The 6,111-nt window shown below is 31.6% G+C and overlaps 1 long non-coding RNA gene across 5 annotated transcripts; it reads right to left on the bottom strand.

The window, feature by feature from the left end:
* Positions 1 to 3,131: 3,131 nt before the first annotated feature.
* LOC139845366 (uncharacterized) lies at positions 3,132 to 5,375 on the bottom strand. 5 transcript variants are annotated; one of them, XR_011758291.1, is made up of 5 exons: positions 5,276 to 5,370; positions 4,973 to 5,033; positions 3,970 to 4,087; positions 3,460 to 3,544; positions 3,132 to 3,382 (listed from the first exon to the last, which is right to left on the bottom strand). It is a non-coding gene; the product is annotated as an uncharacterized lncRNA (long non-coding RNA). The 5 variants fall into 5 exon arrangements; XR_011758289.1 differs by lacking the exon at positions 4,973 to 5,033 and having other exon boundaries at positions 5,276 to 5,375; XR_011758288.1 differs by having other exon boundaries at positions 3,970 to 5,033.
* Between the last annotated feature and the right edge of the window lie 736 nt (positions 5,376 to 6,111).

The following is a 6,111-nucleotide window of genomic DNA, read 5'->3' as shown; positions in this document are numbered from 1 at the left end:
CTTCTAATTCAATCGTTTGGTATTATCTTTTAATTCCGCAGATAAATATATTAAGATTTTTTCTAATGTTAGTCCTTAGAGCTATCTTTAAGGGTAACTTCCAACTACCAGTATAATTAAATAAAATAAAAAAAATTTGATAACCTCCACGTATTTTTGATAACCGCCACAAGTCAAAGTTTTTTTAATAAAATTTTCCTCCTCTTAACAACAACAAAAAGGAGAAAAATTGTCTGGATTAATGCGTTCACCATTTTAAGATACGGGAAAATTAAAATCAAGATCAACTTGATTCATTGGGGTAAATTACATATTACAATTCGATCAATTTGTATATTATTATATATATGGATTTTCTTATGTCCATGTAAACTCAATGTATACTCTACATTCATGCATATTGTTCTATTTTTAAATTAAATTTCAATCGCTGAATGTATCTGCTTTTTAAAAAAGGATTGAAAAATAATAAATATGTTTGACCATTTATTATGTGAACGTGGTTGTCAGTTGTGTTTTTTTTTTTCTTTTTTTTTTTTTTCAGAACTTGATCGGTAATTGTTAGAATTCATACGAGCAGTTATCAATATTTTGGTGGTAGTTATAATATTTTGGTCGTAGTTATAAAAATTTAGTTGGAAGTTAGTTCTTTAAGGATAGTCCTAAGGGCTAACATTATATTTAAACAAATAAGTTTAATGTAAAGCATTATACATTTAATATTTTGTTAACGTTTTCAAGTTATAATATATATATATATATATATATATATATATATATATATATATATATATATATATATATATATATATATATATATATATAATTGTTCGTGAATCGTCGAGAATAGTCAAAGGTTAATTGAATGTATGAAAACATTTCAAAAAATTTTGATACTCAGAATAACAGACTTTGCTTATCATGTAGGAAATATATAGAGAATACAATTTAAAATAAGTCGAAATTTTTCGGGTCGTCACATTGGTTGGTGGTAGGTAGTGGTAGTGGCTGGCGTTGGATGGTGGTGATGGTTGGTGGTGGTGGTGGTGGTTGGTGGTTGGTGGTGGTGATGGGGGTGGTGGTGGTGGTGGTGGTTGGTGGTGGTGATGGTGATGGGTGGTGGTGGGTGGTGGTGGGTGGTTGTGGTGGTTGGTGGTGGGTGATGGTGGTTGGTGGTTGGTGGTGGGTGGTTGGTGGTGGTAGTGGTGGTGGGTGATGGTGGTTGGTGGGTGGTGGTGGTTGGTGGTGGTGTTTGGGTGTGGTGGTGGTTGGTTGTGGTGGTGGTTGGTTGTGGTGGGTGGCAGTAGTGGTGGTTGATGGTGGTGGGTGGTGGTGGGTTGTGGTGATGAAGATGGTACATAATATGTTAACTTTTGTATATTTAATTTTATTAATTATAATTATTTAAATTACTTTTTTTATCTTTTCATGTATTTTAAGCTAAAATGAAGTTTTATGATATTTTGTGGTTTACATTTGCTTATCCGGTTTGTACCACCACCCACCTCCACCCACCAAACACGAAACAAAGAGCCGCTTTGAATTGGATCCAAATTAAATGGACTTAGAAGCCTACTTGAAGCAGGCTCGCATGAACAGCCCATAACTTCAAAGAAGACCCCATGATATTGGGCCTCAGGAGCCCACCAAAAATAGAAGAGAAAACGTGACAAGCAGCAACTATGTATTGAAAACATTATCCCCAAATTGAACCAAAATAGACCTAATCCACCTGAAGACGCATCGGAAGCTTGAAGATTCATCATCTTCAATTAAAACTCGAAGAAGCCATCTGAAACAAAACACCACACTCCAATTGAAGCCTTTTCTCGAAAGATAGAAAGAAGACTTTTAATTGGCATTGAATCGGTAAATAAACATTAATTGAAAAGAAAATTAATTAATTTAAATAAACTGATTAAAATAAAAGATAATCAAAGCATATACGGATCGGGAGGTGATTCTCACACACCACTCTTTGATCCATGTACACTTTTGTCCCATAAACTTACAGTTATGTCCTTATAAAGTTGAACTTATATTATTATTATTATTATATATAATTAAGGGTAAAATAGGTAATTAGGTGTGTATGGATCAAAAAGTGATGTGTGAGGATCACCTTCCCATACGGATCACTTCCCTTTTTCAAAAACCTTATCAATTCCATTTTACCAGTTCTCTCTCACACCCCTGTAACCCTAAATGTCGATGCCAAAGGATAAGAAGAAATTAAACTATGATCTTAAAAGCTATGGTTGATTTCGAAGTGGTGTTGCATTCGTAGACGACCATAACGGTCATGGTCATGTCATAACAGGTATTTTCAATATGTTGATTTAATGTTTATAATCGATTATCTATTACATTTGTGTCATAAATTGCTATTTCGTGATTTGTATCGATTTTGTGTATTGAGGCATTCTTAACAGTTTAAATTTGAGTTCTATGCTTATTGATTTACTATGATGGGATTTGAAACAATTAAATAAAGAATTGCATATTAAAGATAGCGATATCATACTTTAATTTGAATTTGATAATATTGTTACTACCCAGGTGTATTGTTAGTACCCTCGAAGTAACGTGCACATTTACGGTCTTCATATATTAATAATACGATCTCCATTTGTAACTTATAATATCTGTTTACGTTTTATAACTCTTTGCTATGATTACCTTCCTATATGAAGTTAATCTATCTATTTATCTGTGTTTAATAGTACTCCGTATTGTTTAGTTGGTTACTAGGTTTTGAGCCAGTGCGTTGCAGATCAAAATCCGTTTTCAAATAAATTGTATATAGATATAGATATATAGAATATAGATAGGTAGATGTAGAGTTTCATAGCCATAATAAAGAGCTACAGTGAAAAGTTATACAATAGTTTTTGACTTGATTTATTTTGTTTTTGACTTTATATTTTATAAAAAGCATCTTATATGTATGTAAATTTATATGTAAGCGGCTCAATTTGGTTAATGCATATTACAAACTCATTAAGATCCAAACTCTTCAAACCCGAAAATAGATAATAGTAGCAGTTGATCAATTGTATACAGCAACATGGATGTTGATTGCGATTGAAATAATGCAATAAAAGTCACCTCAAACATTTCAAATGATAAATAATTGTATACTACAACAGCCTCGTTATGAACCATCTCGTATGCATTTTACACACAAATCGATCAAATCTTATCATTTTAAATAATACATTATTGTCATGCTATGGTGTAATCATAACAACAAATTTTAATCATCTATATACAATTAAGAAATATGAGAAACAATTTTAATCAACACATCCTGTTCCAACCCATACAAACTTACATGCTATATACTTTTTGCCCATTTGGATATGATGGTAGCTTGTTTCACCTTAATAAAGTTGAAAAAGTAAGGAAGTCTGCAGCCAATCACTCGAAATCAAATGAAATAAAAAGGTACAAACTTACATATTGAATGCAACCATTGAGCTCCATGAATCCAACCAATTGAGGAATTCTGAAATTGTAGTCGTTATTAAACGCTTCAATATACCTGGCTCACACCAATAATTTGAATACATTAGAAACAACAATATACATTATTTTCAGATTGGCAAATGACAAATATATACATAGAAATGCAGTATATGAATATGTTCTATGAATGGTAGTGATTTTTTAATTGAAAATGATGGAGGTCACATTTATAGGTTATTAGTTAGTTTTAACATATTGCTTTTAAAAATCTTGTATAGGAATATGAAGGATTGAATAAAACAATTGGATGTTGTGACCAAATACAGGTTCGAAATAGTTATCAATAATGATTTGAAACATTTAGTTAGTCATGCGAAAATACCATATGTCTATTTCTTGTGTTGTTCATAAGTGTAGTCCATAGTTTAGGAGTAGGGAAATTAGTGTTGTTACAAAGCTACATAAGATGGTATCAACACGTTATTGATGAAAATGCCATACCGGTGTAAACATATATACCATAGCGATAGACAATTTGAACTCATCAAAACGCCAATGTAGATGTATGACCATGTCTGTTCATTTTGTCCCATGACGATGGGTTATCGGGTAGTAAACACTGCAATCAACCCAAAAAAGTTACGCACACCGAAACTCAAATACACTATTTAATCATATATAAAAACTCGATTCATCTATGATGAGCAGCGATTCGGTAATTACCTGTGAAGTCAATAATAAGGATATGATTATACTATAAGTAACTATGAATTCCCAAATTATGAGTACATATCGTTCAAAATATAACGGATGGGAATATCAACAACAACACAGGTGCAGTATCATCTAAGATTGAAAGAAATGGTGTTATTAATAAGATATCCACTTGCACATAAATGGCATGTGCATATCTCCAAGTTATCCATTTGCACTTAGATGACTCGATTAATAAAATGCTTAAACTTCTAATACGAGTCCGGTAGTTTGAATATGATGGGGGATTGGCTATCATTGCATCATGTTTTAAAGGGATTAGCCATAATCCGAACATGAACTTCTGGTCGTGACACACTGAATTTATAAACATAAAATCTATTGAAGCTTCCATGATATGTTTTGTTGCTATGGAACAGATGCTCGATTTTACACAAAGCACAATCATAGATGATATTCCTTTCCGGTTAATAACCGAAGCATAATATTAGACCTATTTTTTTCCCCGAAAAGCAAGCTATATTAAACAACGAAAATAGGAATACACGAAGGTATTCAATTACATAGCAATGGTGATCCGTAAAATTGAGCTATAATCGAGTGGTAGTTTAACTACCATATATGAATCTGTGTGTCAATTAATAAGCACAAATAAACATAGGCATATGACCTAACCATTAAAAAAATCATCACAAAATCAGTACAATTGTACAAAGGTAAAAGATTACAATTTTACTATCAATTATATACAAAAATTGATACAAAATCAAATAACCCGTCGACTGCTAACCTGATTGAAGTACTGAAGTAGAGATTACCATGAACATTGTTCGATTGTTTATCGTCGAAACCTAGCTTTATAGTATAGTATACATGTTCAAAATTGGCAATTAATGACAAATCGTGATGTAAATCGAAGGTTTGCTGTTCAGATGATTAAATCGAATTATAAAAAACTTTACAATTACTAAAACCTCTTAGAAGATAACTCAAACGTAGCATTAATAACCTGATTGGCGAATGATTTATTCACATAATAACAAATAACGAATAACAGTCGAATGAATTTAACCTAAAAACTTGAAATTGGTACCTTTTACATAACTTGAATCAAAGATAAGCAACATGATTAATCAATGGCGTGTTGGCGATGAGAGAGACCTCATGATTTGTCGCTTGATTTTGTTATTCATATAATTTTGTTTTTAAATTATTAAAATAAGCACGTCCGTTGGACGGGGACGGGTACTTAGCCGAAAAATAGTTGTTATTTTATTAGGACAGTTTACAAATGAAAGGGCTGCATATAATTAAAACTGGAATATTCATAAATATAAGCAAAACATTTAAAATATGTTCATTATTTAAATCTTCATACCACAATTTTTCGTTAATCTTAATTAAAAATATGTAAAAGATAAAAAGCACGTTCCTTATAATTGTACTTGAATAAGCAATTTGTTCCTGGCTTTAGTCGTGTATCTTGTTTGAGTTGCTTTATTCCATAAGACATACATAGATTTGGTTTAAACTTGGACTTCTCTTGTTTCAACTTCCATTTGTACTTAACTAACTCCAAATTGTAGAATTTAACTCTTCTACCACTTCTTAGCCCCGGAAGATACATCAATTCGTTAGGCAGTCGCTACAACAAAATCATAATGGATCAGAATGGTATTATAGTAGCGAATGTTAATATGATTACATTAACCACATACAATATTGTTTGAGAATAGATATTTAAAAAAATAACGTGGTATTAAAATAAGAAATTATGCTTACCAAAACATTACCCCTTGGTATTATTATGTCGCAATATGACTCTGTAACTTCTTGTTGTAGTTCACATGGTTGAACCATTTCAGGCATCACATTATTTTTTAGTGACGAATATTCACATCCATCTTGCTTATATATTAGTAGTTTGAT

Source organism: Rutidosis leptorrhynchoides, chromosome 4 (assembly GCF_046630445.1).
Source record: "Rutidosis leptorrhynchoides isolate AG116_Rl617_1_P2 chromosome 4, CSIRO_AGI_Rlap_v1, whole genome shotgun sequence".
In the NCBI taxonomy this organism is placed as follows: Eukaryota; Viridiplantae; Streptophyta; class Magnoliopsida; order Asterales; family Asteraceae; genus Rutidosis; species Rutidosis leptorrhynchoides.
This window is presented reverse-complemented; position numbering and strand designations above follow the sequence as displayed.